Source organism: Dermacentor andersoni, chromosome 4 (assembly GCF_023375885.2).
Source record: "Dermacentor andersoni chromosome 4, qqDerAnde1_hic_scaffold, whole genome shotgun sequence".
NCBI classification, from domain to species: domain Eukaryota; kingdom Metazoa; phylum Arthropoda; class Arachnida; order Ixodida; family Ixodidae; genus Dermacentor; species Dermacentor andersoni.
Window position 1 is genome coordinate 209,839,739 of NC_092817.1, and position 20,976 is coordinate 209,860,714.

Here is a 20,976-nt window from a genome sequence, read left to right on the forward strand (position 1 = left end):
ATGCAAGCAAACGAGGCATACAACAAGTGGGCGATAAATGCACCGCCCCAAAACAGGTATAAAGCGCTGACGCACCAAAATACCGCACCAGGAGTATAAACGAGAAGGGTCTTATAAGCAGCGAACAAACACTGACACCATGGACAACATAGGGGGAAAGTACTTGCGCTTAATAAATGAAATAAGGAAACGATAAATTAATGAAACCCGGATGAAAAATTAATTTGCCGCAGGTGGGGAGCGATCCCACAACCTTCGCATTAAGCGTGCGATGCTCTACCAATTGAGCTACCGCGGCGCCGTTTCCCCCTCCACTTTCTTGGGTATTCGTGTTTCCTAGTAGAACCCGGGGAGTGTTACCCAGCGCCACCACTCACAAAACTTGGCGGTGGATGTGGAACATCCTTTCGGTCGCAGGGGTCACGAGAACGTGGTCATCTTGGGTGAAGGCAACCGGTCAATAAAACCAGACATGTTACCTGAAGGCATCAATGTCGCCGGATTCCCGACCCTCGTTATGTAATAAACGAGGAGAAAGGGGGTTAACCGAGGGGCCCGATATTTATTACTCATATCATAAGAAGCCAACAAGTACTGAAACGAAGGACGACATAAGGGAAATTACTTGTGCTTAATAAATGAAAAAAAAGGAAACGATAAATTAATGAAATGAAAATGGATGAAAAAATAATTTGCCGCAGGTGGCAAACAATTCCACAACCTTCGCATTACGTGTGCGATGCTCTACCAATTGAGCTACCGCGGTGCCGTTTCCCCCTCCACTTTCTTGGGTATTTATGTTTCCTTGTAGAACCCTGAAAAAAGACGGGGAATGCGGGAGATGGAAATTCAAGACGATGAGGAAAACGTGAAGAAGGTGAATGCAGGAGCCAACGTTTCGAGAAGTGGACAAGAAGACAAGTCCACTTGTCGAAACGTTGGCTCCTGCATTCACCTTGTTCACGTTTTGCTCATCGTCTTGTAGAACCCTGGGAGTGTTGGCCAGCGCAACCATTCACAAACCTTGTCGGTGGATGTAGGATATCCTTTCTGCCGCAAACGTCACGAGAACGTGATCTTTTTAAGTGATGGCAACCGGTCAATAAACCCACACATGCTACCTGAAGGCAATAAATCAAATTATGGGGTTTTACGCGCCAAAACCACTTGATGATTATGAGGCCTGCCGTAGTGGACGACTCCGGAAATTTCGACCACCTGGGGTTCTTTAACGTGCACCTAAATCTACGTACATGGCTGCATTTCGCCCCCATCGAAATGCAGCCACCGTGTCGGGGATTCGATCCCGCGACCTCGTGCTCAGCAGCCCAACGCCATAGCCACTGAGACATGAAGGCATCAATGTCACCGGATTCGAGACCCTCGTTATGTAATAAACGAGGAGAAAGGAGGTTAACCGAGCGGCCCGATGTTTCTTAGTCACATCCTAAGAGGCCAACAAACACTGACACCAAGGACAGCATAGGAGAAATTACGTGTGCGTTATAAATGAAATAAAGAAACGATAAACTATAATGGAAATGAAAGTGGATGAAAAAAAAAACGGCCGTGGCTTAGCTTGGTTAAGCCTGGTGATTGCGAAGCAATAGTGTGTTATTCTCGGATCAGCTGGTAGTATGGCTGGTGGTAGTCTTGGGTTATGCTAGTGTTACGGCTTAAAGTGAATCATCTAAGAGGAAGTCATCCGTCGAATCCGTGTATGCCGACAAACATTTGCCTCACCAGCGTGTCCATTACAAAATCTTCCAGTATCGATTGGCCGACGGTGCGGTAACACTCCATTTTCTCCGCGTCGTAAGATATGCCCACTCGGTGCTTGCAGTAGCGTTCGTTAAAGTACGGTAGCGTTACGCCGTAATAAATGTTGGGGTTATTGTCCCCGTCCAAAATGCGTTACAGTTTGTTGTACGTCTCCTCGTCGTCTTCACGATGCATTAGCGGTAGCTTGTATGTTTCGGCCACGTTGTAGATGGGCAAGTTGTCTGCATAACACCCCCATCGCTCGTCGGTCATCTTAAGTTTGCCCCACTTGTGCATCTGCGTGTCCGGCGTGTCGCTGGTTGCCCCGGGGTCCGGCGGTAGACCCATCTTGCGTCTTACAATGTCGTTCTTGTAGCGCGGTACGCGCTCGTACGCGTCGCCTATAGAGACCTCGTCCAGGTAGCAAAACGCGTTAGTGGAAACGAGCGTTCTGAACTAGTAGAAGGAGACTCACTGTCGGGCAAACTCATAATTTCTTCCTTTGCTTCTGCTGTTTCCACAGAGGAGGTTGCACGTTGTCGCCGAGCTGCATACTGGGCACGCCGCTTAGAAAGTCGTTCTTCTCGTTCTTCTTCCATCTCCGTAGCTCGCTGATGCTTCCTCTTTGCATTCTGCCGAGCTGCCTTGTTCGTAGGCACCATCGTAACATCTGGCTGTATGACTGCCTTGGCGAGAGGAGCGGAGCTGTTTTATACAGCTGGTGTAACGTCTCTGTGACCGTAGCGCCCCTGGTGAGAGGAGCGGGAGCTAGGCCGCCGTTGGTGGCTACCGCCTCGCCTCGCGACGGCGTGAGATGGGGCTCCGTTTTTAGACATCTGGTGTGACGTCACACCGACCGTAGCGCCCCTGGTGAGAGGAGCGGGAGTTAGGCCGCCGTTGGTGGCTACCGCCTCGCCTCGCGACGGCGTGAGATGGGGCCCCGTTTTTACACAGGTGGTGTGACGTCACTCTAGGTCACGTGGTGTCACGCAGCGAGGTCACGCTAAAGGTCAATGGTGCCTACCACCGCCTCGCCACGGAACGGGCTAAAGTGCCACCTAAAGTAGTATTGCTTCGCAATGATAAATTGCCGCAGGTGGGGAACGATCCCACAACCTTCTCATTACGCGTGCGATGCTCTACCAATTGAGCAACCGCGTCGCCATTTTCCTATCCACTTTCTTGGGTATTTATGTTTCCTGGTAGAACCCTGGGAATGTTAGCCAGCGCCACCACTCACAAACCTTGGTGGTGTTTGCGGAACATCCCTTCTGCCGCAAGCGTAACGAGGACGTGGTCTTGTTGGGCGAAGGCAACTAATCCGTAAACCCACACATGCTACCTGAAGGCATCAATGTGCCGGATTCGAGACGAGGAATATGAATTATCAATTCGAACGTAAATCTGCTATGCAAAAGCACCGCAGATAAATATCGAACATCGCGTAAATATTGTAAGGCATAATTCACGCATAATGCACATTTCTATTAGCCAAAAATTTGGAGGACGCTGAAGCATCGTGGGACGCGATAGCATTCTGAGATACCTGACTGCTTGTCTCACTTCCCGGCGACTGCAGCGTACGTAAACACATGCAGCGAAAGCTATGCACGAAGGCGAGCTTTCTGGGGCGCGCCGCTCCTACTAAAACAGATCTTTTAACTGCATCTGCAAAAGGGGTTTGTGTTTGAATTTCCACGTAACAGAATTATTTTTCCTGCTCTTTTGAAGTTACAATCCGACTCTATCATGTCAGGAGGTTGCGTGTAAGTCCTACTTTACGAAGTTCAGTAACGCCTCTGCGCCAAGTGCAGGGCCTGCGTGGATCGGTATGCGTGGTTTATGATAATTTTTCTTATATGGGCATCATTGCCGCCGGTGGCGCCGTTACGGACGCTGGATTTTCTCCGACGAGGAGCCCTTAACGCTGTCGCGTTAAGATGTTTCTCTTATTAGGGTATTTCAGGCTCCAACCACGATGCTTATGATAGCTCACAAACGACTCGCGTAGTCGGATCCATCCGCTGACGGCGTTTTCAAGAAGAATAGCCTGGGATAAACGGCAAGTGTGGCTCCAAAAACCAGTTGACGATGGGTGAAGCACCACAAAGACATTGAGAGTGATCGTATTTTTCTTCTGCTGTTCCCGTCAAGCGCAACAGTAATGTGTTTCGTCGCACACTTAGTGTGCACCTTTCGTAGCACTAGTCCAAGTCAGAGTTTGTTGGCTTCAATTCCTCTCTCCCAACGTGCTTCCTAACAGTTTACGACAACAGATTAGGGAAAATTAGGTAATTCACTTTGTAAATGCCTTTATCGTACTAATTGCGATGGCCGGCGCTGCTACAAACCTTGTTCAGAAAGAAATACTCTCAGCCCAATTCCACATTTTATTCACCAAAGTGAGCCATCAATGAAATTCTTATACAAGATTCTGCTGCGGAAAAGCTAGGATTGAGTATGTTAGAGTGTGATATAAAATGAGCGGTGCAAAAATCATGACTACCGCTCACGGCATTAAATACCTTTAGGTGTGACGTCTTTTACGTTATGTGAATATGGAAATTAGGTGGGTACATTGAGCTCCACGTCTACGTCTTTGCGGCAGCACCTGCATCAAATGCCTAAAGCAAGACAAATATATAATTTTACCCTACTGAAATATCTGAACAAAAATAAAGTGCATATAGGCAAGGAAGACAGCGTTAAGCTGCATGAAGAAATTTGCAATGACCACAGAAAATCGCAAAAATTATGGAAACATAATATTAAAGACTATATGTGATTAATGCACAAATTAAGAAAGTAACCTAAAGCTTGACTTTAGCACAACCACCAATCAAAATTATGTAAGTGGAATGCTATTACTGCGATAGCAATTATAAGGGCACTCCAGGCACGTTTTCGCCGTAGCTGTCGCCGTGCAGTCCCGAATAAAGCCCGAGTGCGAGCAGAATGAGCAGCCCGCGCGCCGTATGTTGGCACTCATGAGCTGCTGATGCGAGGGGATACGTACGAGGATGAGCCGAAAAGCATGTTGGCTTTGTGTGCACCATTTTGGCACGCGCCCACTGCTGCAGACGATGTGATGGAGCCTACGTATACCGCAGCCCGGCCACTGCGGTACCTAGGGCGTGGCTGCACGCTGGTGCGCCACGTGTCTCGCACGTCGTACGTTGGCGGTTATGTGTTGCTAATGGTAGGGGATGCATTCGAAGATGGAGGCGAAAACCATGTTGGCTTGGTGCGAGATATTTTGCCGTGCTCCCACTGCTGGAGACCTCTTGACGGAGCTTGCGCTGTCCCACGGCCGGGCAAATACTGTAGCCAGGCCGTGGCTGCACGCTGCTGCCCCACGTGGAACGCGCGCCTTATATTGGCGGACATGTGCTGCTAGTGGGAGGGGATTCATGCGAAGGTAAGCCGAAAAGATATGTTAGCTTGGTGCGTGCCCACTACTGGAGACCACTTAACGGAGCCTACGCTGCCCCGCGGCCGGGCTACTGCGGTACCTAGGCCATGGCTACACGCTGGTGCGCCACGTGGGCCGCGCGTCGTATGTTGTCGGTCATGTGTTGCTAAAGGGAGTGGATGTATTCGAGGATTAGGCGAAAAGCATGTTGGCTTGGTGCGCGGCATTTTGCCATGCGCCCACTGCTAGAGACCACTTAACGGAGCCTACCCGCCTAGCGGCCTGGATACTGCTGTAGGCAGGCGTGGCTGCACACAGCTGCCCCACGTGGCCCGCGCACCGTATGTTGACAGTCATGTGCTGCCAGTGCGAGGGGTTACATACGAGGATGAGCCGAAAAGCATGTTGACTTGTTGTGCGCCATTTTGGCACGCGCCCACTGCTAGAGACGATGTGATGCAGCCTACGTGACCCTCGGTAAGGCTACTGCGGTACCTAGCCCGTGGCTGCACGCTGGTGCGCCACGTGGCCCGCGTGCCGTATGTTGGCGGTCGTGTGTTGCCAGTGCGAGGGGATGCATGCGAAGGTGAGCCGAAAAGTGTGTTGGCAAGGTGCGCGCCCACTGCTGGAGACAACTTCACGGAGCCGACGCGCCCGCATGGCCGGGCTATTGCTGTAGCTAGGCCGTGGTTGTACGCTGCAGGACCACGTGGCCCGGTATGTTGACGGCCATGTGTTGCTAGTGCGAGGTGATGCATGCGAGGATGAGTGGAAAACCATGTTGTCTTCGTGTGCGCCATATTGGAGCGCGCCCACCGCAGTAGGCGGTGGGCGGAGTAGGTACCCACCACCGCAGTAGGTGGTGGGTACCGCAGTAGCCCGTGGCCACAGTAGCCCGTGGCCGGGCTACTGTGGTACGTAGGTCATGGCTGCACGCTGATGCGCCACGTGGCCCGAGCGCAATATGTTGGTGGTCATATGTTGCTAATGGGAGGGGTGCATTCGAGGATGAGGCGAAAAGAATGTTGGCTTGGTGCGCGACATTTTGCCGCGCGCCCACTGCTGAAGACCACTTGACAGAGCCTGTCCGCCTAACGGCTGGGCTACTGCTGTAGCGAAGAAGTGGCTGCATGCAGCTGCCCCACATGGCCCGCGGGCCGTATGTTGGCGGTCATGAGCTGCTAGTTAGAGGGGATGCATGCGAAGGTGAGCCGATAAGGATGTTGGCTCGTTGCGCGCCAGATTGCTGCGCGCCCACTTTAGACCACTTGACGGAGCCTCCGCTGCCTATGATCGGGCTACTGCTGTAGATAGGCCGTAGCCTCAGGCTGCTGCCCCACGTGGGCCGCGGGCCGTATGTTGACGGTCACGTGTTGCAAGTGCGAGGGGATGCTTTCGAGGATGATCCAAAAATCATGTTGGCTTGATGTGCATCATTTTGCCGCGCGCCCACTGCTAGAGACCAGGTCACGGAGCCTGTGCTGCCCCACGGCCGGGTTACTGCTGTAGCCAGGTCGTGGTTGCCCGATGCTGCCCCACATGGCCCACGCGCCGTATGTTGGCGGTCATGTATTTTTAGTGCGGGAGGATGCATGCGAGAATAAGCGGAAAAGCATGTTGGATTGGTGCGCGCCATTTTCGCTCGCGGCCAGTGCTGGATACGATTTGACGGAGCCTGCACTGCCCTTCGGCCGGGCTTCTGTTGCAGCCAGGCCGTGGCTCCACGCAGCTGCACCACGTGGCCCGCGTATCGTGTGTTCACGGCCATGTGTTGGTAGTGAGGGTGGATGGGTACGAAGACGAGCCGAAAAGCATGTTGGCTTGGTGCGCGCCATTTTCGCTCGAGCCAACAGCTGGAGACCCCGTGACAGAGCCTGCGCCGCCCCACGGCCGGTTTAATGCTGTATCCAGGCCGTGGTTGCACGCTGCTGCCACACTTGGCCCGCGCGCCTTCTGTTGGCGGTCATATATTGCTAGTGCGAGGGGATGCATGCAAGGATGAGGGGAAATGCATGTTAGCTTGGTGTGCGCCATTTTGCACGCGCCCACTTCTGGACACGATGTAATGGATTCTAGGTGGCCCGCGGCCGGGCTACAGCAGTAGCCAGGCTGTGGCTGCACCCTGCTGCCCCAGGTGGCCTGTGCGCCGTATGTGGGTGATCATGTGTTGCTAGTAGGAGGGGATGCATGGGAATGTGGAGCCGTTAAGAATGTTGGCGTGGTGTGCGCCATTTTCGCACACGGCCACTGCAGGAGACGATGTGATGGATCCTACGTGGCCCGCGGCCAGGCTACTGCAGTAGCCAGGCCGTTGCTGCACGCTGCCACCCCATGTGGCCTGTGCGCCGTGTCAGTGGTCATGTGTTGCTAGTGAGAGGGGATGCATGCTAAGGTGAGCTGAAAAGAATGTCGGTTGGTGTGCGCCATTTTCTCTCGCTCCCACTGCTGGAGACCATGTGATAGAGCCTGCGCTGCATCACGGCCGGGCTGCTGCGGTAGCTAGGTTGTGGCTGCACGCAGCTGCCCCCGTGGCCCGTGCGTCATTTGTTCGCGGTCATGTGTTGCAAGTGGGAGGGGATGCATGCGAAGGTGAGCCGATAAAGATGTTGGCTAGGTGCGCGCCATTTTGCTGAGCGCCCACTGCTAGAGACCGCATGGTCGAGGCTGAGCTGCCTTATGGCCGGGCACTACTGTAAATAGGCCGTGGCTTCACGCTGCAGCCCCGCGTGGTATGCGTGCTTTATGTGAGAGGTCATGTTTTGCTAGTGGGAGACGATACATGCGAGGATGAGCCGAATACATGTTGGTTATGTGCGCGCCATTTCGCTGCGCGCCAAGTGTTGGAGATGGTGTGGTGGAGCCTGGGCTGCACAACCGCCGGATTCCTGCGGTAGCTAGGCAATGGCTGCACGCGGCTGCCCACGTGACCCGCGCGCCGTATGTTGACAGTCATGAGTTGATTGATAGTGCTAGGGGATGCAAGTGAGCATGAGCGGAAAACCATATTGGCTTGGTGCGCACCGTTTTTGCTCGCGCCCACTGCTGGACAATGTGACGGAGCATGCACAGCCCAACACCTGGGTTCTTGCTGTAGCTTGGCCGGGGCTGCACGCAGCTGCCCCACGTGGCCCCCGTGCGCCGTATGTTGGCAGTTATGTATTGCTAGTGCGAGGGGATGAATGCGAAGGTGAGACGAAAAGCATGTTGGTTAGGTGTGCGCGATTTTCGGTCGTGCCCAGTGCTGGAGACCACGTGACGAAGCTAGCGCTGCCCCACGGCCGGGCTACTGCTGTAGCATTATGAAACATAGTTCCAGCGCACATTTGGACACGGACGAGGTTTCAGCGCGGTTAGAAGCCACATTGAAGACATGGCACCAGTGGCTTTCCAAAACATGACTGGGTTATCAACCGACAATTTTTTAGAGCTAATTTCCTTTTATCTCTCTTCCACCATTATCACCTTTAATGACAGCTGTTTTATCCAAAAAGAACGAGTGTGCATCGGCTCTTGCCTAGCACCACTTTTAAGCGATATTTTCTTAGCAAGTATTGACAAGCGCATTCAAGCGTCCCTTTACAACGCAGGCGTGCAGAAAGTTTTTAGATATGTCGACGATTACCTCGTGGTAATGAATACGACTGGTGCTCAGGATAGAGGCTATAGTATAAGCAACATTCTCGATATTTTTGCTAGTAACGCCTTTGGAGTGAAGTTCACGCACGAACTGCCGCAAGATGGTCGCATCGAGTACCTCGACTTGTGTATTATTTTTCATGGAGCGCGCGTGTGCTGGCAGTACAAGCCACGGTCGAAAAAACAAATTCTGAATTATCAATCGGCCCACTCCAAGCTCGTAAAAAGAGCTATAGCAACAAACTGCATCCGCTCTGCTCTAGACAAGTCATGCGAACATCAAGTTCGTGACAGCGTCGACGCCCAGCTAAGGCGTCTGGAGAAGGCTGGGTTCCACGGAGAAATCGTGGCCTCGGTGGTAGAGAGCCAGATTCGCGAGGCAAAGGCTGGTGGGAGGCGCAGGCTGAAAAAAGACGCACGCCCGCAAAAGCACCCTGTTGTAGTGCCCTATTGGCACCAGGTTTTTCACCGCCTCAAGAAGGTTGGCGACAGGTGCGGGGTGCGTGTTGTATTCTCAGCACCGGGAAAGCTGGGACGAATGTGTCGCCTAATAAACGAATCCCAGAAGAAGCAAGCTTGCAAAATAAAGCACACCAAAGCCCTCGTTGAATGTGACGTCGGCGTTGTGTACAGTATTCCCCTCGCCTGTGGGAAATGCTATATTGGCCAAACCGGGCGCTGTCTGAATGAACGCTTGCTAGAGCATCGCAGGAATGCTACATCACTAAGTGGCGCTGGTCATTTAGCCGACCACATTCGCCGTTGCTCGCACAAGCCAGCATGCAAGGCGTTTTTCAAACGAACACGCGTGTTGCGCAAATATAGCAATCAGAAACACCGGGAAATATTTGAAGCGTTTTGTATCTACAATGAAAGCGATTACTGTGTCAGTGCTCCTTCTGTTGTACTCGGGACAAAAGAAATTGATTATCTCAGGGCAAACGGGTGTGTCGAATCAGCAAGGTAGGGCGAGAGATGAACAAGATCGTACTGAGTGATGTAAAAGAGAGAGGAAAAAGTTTCTTCCTTTCTATTCTTTATTTTTGTTTTGACACCTCTGATGACCTTTGTCTAGACCAAGGAAATATTTTTGAGTGGTCCTGCGCACTAGCAGTCCCCCACCTCCTCCCCCTGCGTACATAAAGCCCTGTTTTCCATGAATAAAATTCAGTTGAAGTCCGGCGTTCGTGTTGTCTTTCTCTCCTCGTCCGTGTCCAAATGTGCGCTGGAACTGTTTCATAATGCTAATCATAACCAACTAGCCCAGCTGTCCATACTTAGCTACTGCTGTAGCTAGATCGTGGCTGCCCGCTTCAACCCCACGTGCCCCGCACGCCGTGTGTTGACGCTCATACTTTGCTAGTGCGAGGGGCTGCATGCGAGGAGGAGGCGAAAAGCATGTTTGCTTGGGGCGCGCCATTTTCGCTCGCGCCAACTGCGGTAGACCACGTGACGGAGCCTCCGCTGCCACACGCCGGGATACTGCTGTAGCTAGGCCATGGCTGCACATAGCTGCCCCACGTGGCCCGCGCGCCGTATGCGGATAGTCATGGGCTGCCAGGGCAAGGGGATGCACACTAGGATGAACAGAAAAGCATGTTGGTCTCTGTGCGCCATTTTGGCACGCGCCAACTGCTGGACACGATGTGATGGAGCCTGCCCTGCCCCAAGGCCGGGCTACTGCTGTAGCTAGGCATTGGCTGCACGCTGCTGCCCCACGTGGCCCGCACGTCGTAATTGATGGCCATGTGTTGCTAGTTAGACGAGATGCATGCGAAGGTGAGCCAAAAAGTATGTTGGCTAGGTGTGCGCCCACTGCTGGAGACAACTTGACGGAGCCTGCGCTGCCGCACGTCCGGGCTGCTGCTGTAAATAGGCCGTGGCTGTACGCAGCTGCGTCACATGGTCCGCGCTCCGTATATTGACGGCCATGGGCCCTATAACGTAAAACTATTCCAATATGTTTCTATTCCGATCTCCTGACGTCAAACTTGCGTAACCGTCAACGCAAGCACAGGGCGGTCACACGCAGGGTTGTCTGAACAGATCTATCAAACGCTCTCCTCGTTCATAGGAGGTCACTTTTGTTTGCTTGAAAAACGAATAACATTGCCTACACTGAGCGGCTGGTCGTATCTAATTGGCTGACAAGAGGCGAGGAGAACGCTCAAGTGGAGAGGGATTCGATGGGGCCGAGCCACTGCACTGAAAGTCGATAACCGGATGAAGAGGGTGGTGCCGGCGTCTACGATTGGTCGGCTTTCCCTTACTTAGCTTGCGGTGGCTGGTCGAAAATCGCGGCGGCATGCAACGGAAACTCAAGAATGACGCTAAAACGGACCCTCAGCAAAGAAGAGTTGGCAGAATGAGGGGGTAAACGTGCCGAAAGTGCTCGAAAACGGTACACGGCTACGCAAGAAGTTTTATTATACGCAAATACGCCCATGCTCTCCGGCAGGTGCGAGTAGCCAGCGTCTGAGCGATCGGCGGCAGCCATCTTCTATTCCTTTTGGAACGGGGCAGCCTGCGGCTATTCCGAAGAAAATTCAGTTTTGTTCGGCATATTAATGCATCTTTATCGCGTACACGTCACTTTGACGCGGTGAGTTCTTGCGGTTTTGTGACATCGCGTGACAGGCAGGTGAAGTGGGTGCAGCCCGAAAACTTTTTACCAATAGCCGAGGGCTAATGGCGAAAAGGGGTCAAATCAGAAATAACTGTTTTTCTTTTTTCTGTCAAATCATGCATAATCAGTGTGTACACATCATATCAGATGGGGAGGTATCGCGGTTTTCGTGATGTCGCGTGACAGACAGGTGAAGTGGGGGTGGTCGAAAAAAGTTTTTTACCAATCGTGGAGGGCTGATAGCAGAATTGGAATAGAAAAGTTTGGAATAGTTTTACGTTATAGCGCCCCATGTGTTACTAGTTCGAGGGGTGCACACGAAGGTGATCCGAAAAGGATATTGGTTAGTTGCGCCCCATTTTGCACGCTCCCAATGCTGAAGACAATGCGATGGAGCATCCACTGACCCATGGCCGGGCTACTGCTGTATCTAGACCATGGCTGCCCGATGCTGGCCCACGTGTCCCGCATGCCGTATGTTGGCGGATATGTGTTAGTACGACGCGATGCATGCGATGATGAGCCGAAAAGCATGTTGGCTTTGCGCGCACCATGTTGGCGCACGCCCACTGCTGGAGACCACGTGACGGTTCCTGCGCTGTCCCACGGCCGGGTTCCTGCGTTAGCTAGTCCGTGCTACACGCTGATACCCCACGTGGCCCGTGCGCCGTATGTTGGCGGTCCTGTGTTGCTAATACGAGGGGATGCATGCGAGGATGAGCCAAGAGTATGTTGGTTTATCGGCCTATCAAGCAGTGGGCGCGCACCAATATGGCGCGCTCCCACTGCTCGAGACCACTTCACGGAGCCTACACTGCCCCATGGTCGGGTTACTCCTGCAGCTAGTCCGTGGCTGCACGCTGCTGTCCGTCGTGGACAGCGCGCCACATGTTGGTTTAAATACTGTTGGGAAGGATGAAAGAAGAGAGAGGAAGAAGAAGATAGGATACACTGGCTGCTGCGTGTTGTTGCTCAGCTATCTCTGACTACTCTGACTCATCCTGTGTATATATTGTAAATATAGCCTTTCTATACTCGCAACCTTCTATATGAATACAACAATGAAACCCCAGCCCTCAGTCCCCAGCAGGTTCGAAGCAACTGACCACGGAGGTGGTCAGACGTATGACACCGCAGGGGGTGCTAAGAATCTCTGGATCCCCACAGGCCGCCATTGGAATCTGAACCTGGCAACGTTTAGAGCTAGAACGTTATCTAGTGAGGCGAGTCTAGCAGTGCTATTGGTGTAATTATTGGGCATTAACTTGGAAATAATAGGGCTCAGTGAATGAATGAATGAAACCACGTTTATTCCACATTAAAATGCGTCGAAGACGCTGCGGTGGAAAGGGAAGGGGTGTTATTGGAAAAGGGGAAGGGTAAGGCTGCCTCCGTTTTATTAATGAACGTCCTGGAGGCAGCTAAGTGGGGGCGGCATGACGCTTGTGGCTGTCGCGGAGCCGATCGCCGACGGGTGGTGCTGCAGGGTCCTGAAGGAACAGCAGCAGTGCTCACCAGAGCTCGATGGCATGGTCCGGAGACGTGGTATCCGGGCAAGCCCAAGTCCGGAGAGAAGGCCAGGGTCCCCGCTGTATGGTGGCCAGGGCACGAAGCCTTGGTGGGATGTAGAAGGGGCATTCCCAACAAGGGTGGTTTAGATCAGCACGACATGTGCACATGGAACAGAATCCACTTACGAGTGGTGGTGGCCCCCCTTGTGGAAACGGTTCAACAAGTGAGGAGTAAGGAGGGTGCTTGTCTGGATTCTCCGAAGTAAGACTGACTCTCTCCGTGTGAATACCTTCGGTGGAAGTAACGGTATAGATAGTGGATTGCCCACTGCTGCTAGGTAGGCGGCACGCCATTGTTTGGTCGCATGCTTGTCTGCCATTGGGTCTGCTACCTCAGGTGTGATAGCTAGGAGAGGATAAGGATTATCGGAGGCTCTGGCTAGCGCGGTAGAGAGATGAGCGCGCGCCAGTCTATGAGCCTTCTCGTTTCCGGGGATACCGCAGTGCGCAGGGGCCCAGTGAATGGTAACATCGTGACCGCAATCGCGGAGCAGGCGTGCCTGGTGCTGGATATTCTGCAGTACGGGATCTGTGTAAATAATATTAGCACATGCCTGATGGGCAACCTGGGAATCTGTGTACACATGATGGTGAACAGGGTCAGTTTGAGACGAAGTTGCGAGGGCCCACTCCAAATAATCTAGGATGGCCATTAGCTCAGCGCGGGTGCGGGACATTGCTTCTGCTGACATATGATGGTGGCGGTTCTGATTTTCATTTGTCTGGTCGTACCACGCAGTCGCATAACAGGTGTTACTAACGTCGTCTGCAGGCAGTGCAGCGTCCGTGTATACGATGCGTTCAGTCAAGGAGAGGGAACTCGTAGCCTTAACATGCCTCTTGGCATATGCAAGGCGCCGCATTCGCTGAGTAGGGCCCATATTGAGAGGAAGTGGCCTGCCATCGGTGAGAGCCGTGATTTCCCACGGCGCCGTGTTGTTGGGCAAAATCGGCATTTTGTGGACGTCATACCCGAGGAGCATGAGCGTGTGTCGCCCGGCTTTTGTGGCGCAAAGTCTCGTCTCTTGTGTATAGATGTGCATGTCTACGAGCTCGGACAGGTTGTTAAGTTTGCTACAACTTTTAAACGCTTAGAGGCTTGTGTACCTTGGGAGTCCAGTTACAATGCGTTTGGCTTCGTTAAGTAACCAGTCGATGGTGTGCAGCTGTGTGCGATTGACTGGATGATACGGCAGCCCGTACATGATACGGGAGACAAGAAAAGCTTGAGCGAACTGCCGCATTTCACGTTCGTTTACTCCACGGGTGCGGGTAGAGATTCTGCGTAAAGCATGCAGGATTTGTTTGCTGGTCTTCGTAACGGATTGGAACCAAGTGTTCGCTGTGCAGTTCTCGTCTAGGTGCATACCGAGTATTCGGATAGTAGATTTCCGTGTGATGGGTTGGTCACCGATGTACAGTTTAAAAGACTGCCTTTCTTCCTGCTTGCCAAAGGTAGACCTGCCACCATGAATGACGACAAACTCTGTTTTGTCCGGAGCAGTGTGTAAACCCGTTTCCATGGCATAGGCGTGAATAATGTCGAGAGCTCGTTGTAAGACGTCCTCCTGCTCCCCTATGCACCCTTGATGCGTCCACACGTTGACGTCATCGGCGTACACCGCGTGTTTCAGGCCCGATACGTGAGCAAGGCGCTTAGGTAGCTGGTGCATAGCTATATTGAACAGCGTCGGTGAAATAACCGAGAACAGAGGGACGCCTACGCGGTTGGTTCGTATGGCACTGGCGTCGTGACCGACTTCGACTTGGTAGCTTCGCTCTTCACGGAAACCCGCTATGAAGTTGTACATCTTCCTTCTGATGCCAAGCACACGTGCTTTGATCATGATAGTGTTATGTGGGACGGAATCAAATGCCTTGCGTATCTCCATTGCGACAACGGCTCGTGGGTGCACCGAATTAGAGTCGAGGACGTCCTGTTTTAGGCGGGCTAGCACATCCTGTGTTGATAGCCCACGGCGAAATCCATACAGTGCAGGAGCCAAAAGGTCGCGATCGTCAAGGTACCACATCAAGCGTGTGTTGACCATGCTCTCCAATACTTTACAGACACACGAGGTCAAAGAGATCGGACGGAGGTTGGATAAGGTATGTGGTGGTTTACCAGGCTTCCGAATGGGCTTGACCACCGAAAACTTCCAAGTGGAGGGCAGTATCCCGGTATCCCAGACTCGATTAAATTCTTCGAGAAGAGCGTGCTTGTGCTCAAGGGGCAGATTGCGTAGATGAGCCACGCCCACCTCATCGACCCCTGGAGCACTACGTACGTTAGCACGCTGCAAGGCGTGCTCCGGCTCGATCAAAGTGAAGGGGCTGTTAAGTGGTTCAATATCTTCAGAATGTACATCCTTCTGGTATGTGGTGTCTGTGGGGCGAGACGTCTGCGGGAAAAACAGTTCAGCGGCCTGTTCGACAAGTTCCTGAGCGCTGATGCCTTCGCGGAGGGCCACACGAGCCGCGCCGTTGTTGGTCTTGCGCTGGCCGAGAAGAGAGCGCAGGACGACCCAAACCTTGGACGTATGAGTCTGTCCATTGATGGATTCGCAAATTCCCATCCAGCGGTCTGACGCGAGCATAGTCGTATATTCTTCGATCAAACGCTGTATTTTGCGCAACCGTGCTTTTTGGTGAGCAGTGCGACCAGACCGCCTGTACTGAACGAGTATCCGGTGCCTTCTATTCCATAAGGTGAGCAGATGTCTATCAGGCTCTGGGTGGCCAGAGGGAACCCGTAAGCGTTTGGTGGCTCTTCGCTTCGCAACGCACAGCTGTGATACCAGATGGTCAATGTTCTTGGATGGAGACTGCTGCTGCAGTAACTCGTGGTATTTGTCCCAGTGTTATGTGGCTTAGCCGTGTAGTGACGTGTGACTTCATTTTCGGACTGGCGTGGCCTGTGCGAAAGCGTATGAGGATCGGAAAGTGCTCGCTCCCCATGCAATCGTCCAGCACCTCCCATCGAAAAAGCTGCGGACGAGTACTCCAGGTAAGATCCGGTGATGTGTCTGCTTGGTGAACTGTCTGTCCCAACCTCGTGTGTACTTGAGGCATGTTGAGGAGTGTCAGCCCGTACTCCGAGGTATCTTGCATGATGCGCCGACCGCGCGGGCTGCATTTGTTGTATCCCCAGGCGATGTGCTGAGCGTTAAAGTCCCCGCACAACAATATGGTGTCTTGCGGATAAATCTTCTTCAAGTGGGAAATGAAGGTGAGATCAACGAGTGCCCTAGTTGCCTTATTCTTTGTGTTCTCGGGAACCACGTAGACGCAAAATATGAGCATTGTACGCTGTGATGAGACTTCTAACCGGCATCCAACAACGCTAAGAGTAGCGCTGCACCATGGTTGCGTGTCTAATTGCACGTGTGTAGTTCCCCGTCGCACGTGCAATGCTGTCTTCGTGGATTCAGCGACTTTTACAGGCGGGGCGTAGCCGTCATAGCCGATTATGCTCAGCACAGGGCCGTTGACTTCTTCAAGGGCAATGACCAAGGGACTGGTGTTGTCTCGCTTGCTGGAGAACCGGATGATGTGTCAGCCCTCTTGTTACGAAGAGAACGACAATTCCATTGCAGGACAGTTGCCCATGGTGATGAATTTGAAGAGCTAGACATGGTGAGGCTGTGTTGTTTCAGCAGCAGTGAAGTTTGGTGGTACCCAAGGCGTACGCATTGCTGCTGCTCCTGCGGGTGTCGGAGAGGTTGTGCCAAAAGGGAGAGTGCCGGAAAGCATGATACGCTCCATGATGGTGTGGACGCATGTTTCTATGGCCCTGTTAATAAGCTGTTGGACGCTTTGATGGATGGACTTCTCTATTTGCGCCATAAGATTTTCAAGACGCCGCTCGAGATCGTGAAGTGTCGTTGGGGGAGGAAGATATGGATTATCGCTGGGAGGTGTAAGCACCGTTGACTGAGCTGGGTCCCAGCGAGTATGCTGCGCTACTCCATCTGAGGGTGGTTGCAGCGCAGAAGACGAGGGTGTTGAGGTTGAGGGAAGCGCTGTAGTATTGCTGGAACTGATTGTTAGGTGCGCGTTCGCTTGTCTAACTACATCCGCGAAGGTGGCTTTTCCGCTGGCTTCTGACTGTGGAGCTGGGGATACCGGTGGCCCGGTGTAGAAATTCTGGCGCGTTGCCTTTAGCATGGGTCTAGATGAATTTTGTTCAGTTCCGCTCTCGGAACAACGGTGCTGACTTCCCTCTGTCTGCCATTTCCTACGTGGCCTTTGGGCAGCCGGCTTGCGTTTTTGTTCAATTTTCTTGTTGATTTGTCGTCTTTTTGGACAGTTTGTGGCTGTGGCCAAGTGAGGACCACCACAGCTACGGCACTTCGGTTCTGCGTTGGGGCACTGTGTTCCCGCTTCATGTTGCCGCAGACCGCATGTAGAGCATCTCGCTACCAGAGTGTTGGGGCATTGCTGCTTGTGGTGCCCGATCTTGTGACATATCTCACAAACTGCCACTCGTGCACGGTATGGAAAGACACGGATAGTAAATGACCGCAGGCCGACCTTGTAGGGTAGGCTGTTACCTTCAAATGTGACCATGGCAGTACCTTTGTCACCAGGTGGGCGTGCTGGCAGGATTTTGCACTTGCGGCAATGCAAGGAGTTCATTAGTTCCTCAGAAGTCATGTCTCCAGCATCTCTAATAATGCCTCTGATTTGATTAGGACCAATGGCTTCGTATGCTTGAAAGGGCTCTGTGAAGGTATGAGGACAAAAGAAGCATATACAGTACTAAAAAGCGGGCACGTCCTGTGCTACCGGGGCTTAGCGGTGAGACGAGAACTACGAGTCGGGTTCCTGATTAATAAGGATAGAGCTGGTAACATACAGGAATGCTATAGCATTACCGAGAGGGTGGGAGGTCTTGTTGTGAAACTTAATAAGAGGTACAAATTGAAGGTCGTATAGGTCTACGCTCCTCCATCGAGACATGATGACCAGGAAGTCGAAAGCTTCTATGAAGACGTGGAATCGGCGATGGGTAAAGTCAAAGCAAAATACACTACACTGATGGGTAACTTCAATGCCAGGGTAGGCAAGAAACAGGCTCCAGACAAGTCAGTGGCGGAATATGGCATAGGCTCTAGGAATAACAGGGGAGAGTTATTATTAGAGTTTGCAGAACAGAATAACATGCGGATAATGAATCCCTTCTTCCGCCATCCGGATAGCTGAAAGGGGACGTGGAGGAGCCCGAAAGCGCGACTAGAAATGAAATAGACTTTATACTCTGCGCTAACCTTGGCATCATGCAAGATGTGGACGTGCTTGGCAAGGTGCGCTTCAGTAACCATAGGATAGTAAGAACTCGAATAAGCCTAGACTTGAGGAGGGAACGGAAGAAACTGGTACATAAGAAGCCGATCAATGAGCTAGTGGTAAGAGGGAAAACAGAGGAATTCCGGATCAAGCTACAGAACAGGTATACGGCTTTAACTAAGAAAGATGACTTTAGTGTTGAAAATATCAAGGCCAATCTTATGGCCATCATTAAGGAGTATGCAATAGAATTCGGTGGTAACTCCGTTAGCCAGGATGCCAGTAAGCTATCGCAGGAGACGAAAGATCTGATCAAGAAGCGACAACGTATGAAAACCTCTAACCCTACAGCTAGGATAGAACTGGCAGAACTTTTCAAGTTGATCAACAAGCGTAAGACAGCTGACATAAGTATAATATGGATAGAATTGAACATGCTCTCAGGAACGGGGAAAGCCTGAAAGCAGTGAAGAAACTAGGAATAGGCAAGAATTAGATTATGTATTAACAGACAAAGCCGGCAATACCATTACTAATATGGATGAGATAGTTCAAGTGGCTGAGGAATTCTATAGAGATTTATACAGTACCAGTAGCGCCCACGACAATAATGGAAGAGGGAATAGTCTAGAGGAATTTGAAATCCCACAAGTAACGCCGGAAGAAGTAAAAAAAGCCTTGGGAGCTATGCAAAGGGGGAAGGCAACTGGATAGGATCAGGTAACAGAAGATTTGTTGAAGGATGGTGGGCAGATTGTTCTAGAAAAACTGGCCACCCTGTATACGCGATGTCTCATGACTTCGAGCGTACCGGAATCTTGGAAAAACGCTAACAGAGTCCTAATCCATAAAAAAGGGGACGCCAAAGACTTGAAAAATTATAGACCAATCAGCTTACTGTCCGTTGCCTACAAAGTATTTACTAATGTAATTGCAAATAGAATCAGGAACACCTTAGACTTCCGTCAACCAAAGGACCAGGCAGGATTCCGTAAAGGCTACTCAATAATAGACCATATTCACACTATCAGTCAGGTGATAGAGAAATGTGCGGAATATAACAAACCCTTATGCATAAGTTTCATTGATTACGAGAAAGCGTTTGATTCAGTCGAAACCTCAGCAATCATGGAGACATTGCGGAATCAGGGTATAGAATAGCCGTATGTAAAAATAGTGAAACAAATCAATAGCGGCTCCACAGCCATCGTAGTCCTCCATAAAGAAAGCAACAAAATCCCAATAAAGAAAGGCGTCAGGTAGAGAGATACGATCTCTCCAATGCTATTCACAGCGTGTTTACAAGAGGTATTCAGAGACCTGGATTGGGAAGAATTAGGGATAAGAGTTAATGGAGAATACCTTAGCAACTTGCGATTCGCTGATGATATTGTCTTGCTTAGTAACTCAGGGGACCAACTGCAATGCATGCTCACTGACCTGGGCAGGCAAAGCGGAAGAGATGGTCTAAAAATTAATCTGCAGAAAACCAAAGTAATTTTTAACAGTCTCGGAAGAGAACAGCAGTTTACGATAGGTAGCAAGGCACTGGAAGTGGTAAGGGAATACATCTACTTAGGACAGGCAGTGACCGCGGATCCGGATCATGAGACTGAAATAATCAGAAGAATAAGAATGGGCTGGGGTGCGTTTCGCAGGCATTCTGAGATCATGAACAGCAGGTTGCTATTATCCCTCAAGAGAAAAGTGTATAACAACTGTGTCTTACCAGTACTCACGTACGGGGCAGAAACCAACCTGGAGGCTTACGAAAAGGGTTCAACTTAAATTGAGGACGGCGCAACGAGCTATGGGAAGAAGAATGATGGGCGTAACGTTAAGGGGGGTAAGAAGAGAGCAGATTGGGTGAGCGAACAAACTCGAGGAAATGACATCTTAGTTGCCATCAAGAAAAAGAAATGGGCATGGGCAGGGCTTGTAATGAGGAACGATGGTAACCGGGATTAAGGATTAAGGGTTACGGACTGGGTTCCAAGAGAATGGAGGCGTAGCAGCGGGCGGCAGAAAGTTAGGTGGATGGACGAGATTAAGAAGTTTGCAGGTACAACGCTGCCACATAAGCACATGACCGGGGTAGTTAGAGAAGTATGGGAGAGGCCTTTGCCCTGCAGTGGGCGCAGCGAGGCTGATGATGTTGATGATGATGATGATGGTGATACTCGTAACATCCCCGTAACATATTGGTGGGAGGTGCGGGGTACCACGGCTCAAAACGGAGCTCCGTAGTGGACGTCGCATCACCGTCCGCACCATGAATGACGGTGAGCACACGTAATCAACTGTCGTTGCCGCATCTAACGTCACCGTCGACAGCTACGTCACTGTCACCTTCAATTGTAGTTGTGCAACCCAAGCATCCTGGAATTTTCTTCGGGATCGATGGCGCCGAAGTCGAATAGTGGGTGGCTTAGTACGAACGCGTGTGTGCCATCAACAGATGGGACCCTACGGTACTGTAGGCTAACCTGTTTTTCTACCTATGAGGCACGGCAAAGGTATGGTACGAAAATCAATAAGAGGAACTATCCAGCTGAGACTAATGTAAAGAGAATTTGACGGAGTTGTTTGGCAAATCAGCTGGCCGTAAAATTGCCGCAAAGCAGGAACTAGCCTCCCGTGCCCAATCCCTCATGGAGTCCTTTGTCTCGTACATCCAGGAC

At 51.6% G+C, this 20,976-nt stretch overlaps 1 non-coding gene across 1 annotated transcript; it reads right to left on the minus strand.

The window, feature by feature from the left end:
- Window positions 1-225: 225 nt before the first annotated feature.
- Window positions 226-298, minus strand: TRNAK-CUU (transfer RNA lysine (anticodon CUU)). Its single transcript has one exon. It is a non-coding gene; the product is annotated as a tRNA-Lys (tRNA).
- Between the last annotated feature and the right edge of the window lie 20,678 nt (window positions 299-20,976).